Below are 375 nucleotides of genomic sequence, written 5' to 3' on the forward strand. Positions count from 1 at the left end.
GATTAACACTTTCCAACGCGACCAGGCATTCCACTTCCAACTTTTCCCGTTTTAAAACAGAAGCAGCCAGCGCCGCTTGCTTCCGCGGGTTATAAACGCCGTCTGGGGTGTGGGGGACACCATAATTAATAGCAGGTTAGTAAAATTAGTGCTGCCACTCCAATTGTTGTCCTTGTTGCCAACAATAATTGCATTGATTCTGGAAGGACACGAATGTCCTCCATTTAACCTAATGATCTGCGGTTTGCACACGCTGTACGGCAGCCGTGGCGGTGATTAACTGCGCGCACCTCCAAACTATCATTTATCTCCGCGAGTCACGACTGAAAGGCGCTAAACTTACAGGCAACTCTCCCTGCCTCTCTCGCCGCCTTT

This window comes from Geospiza fortis, unplaced genomic scaffold (assembly GCF_000277835.1).
Source record: "Geospiza fortis unplaced genomic scaffold, GeoFor_1.0 scaffold206, whole genome shotgun sequence".
Classification (NCBI taxonomy): Eukaryota; Metazoa; Chordata; class Aves; order Passeriformes; family Thraupidae; genus Geospiza; species Geospiza fortis.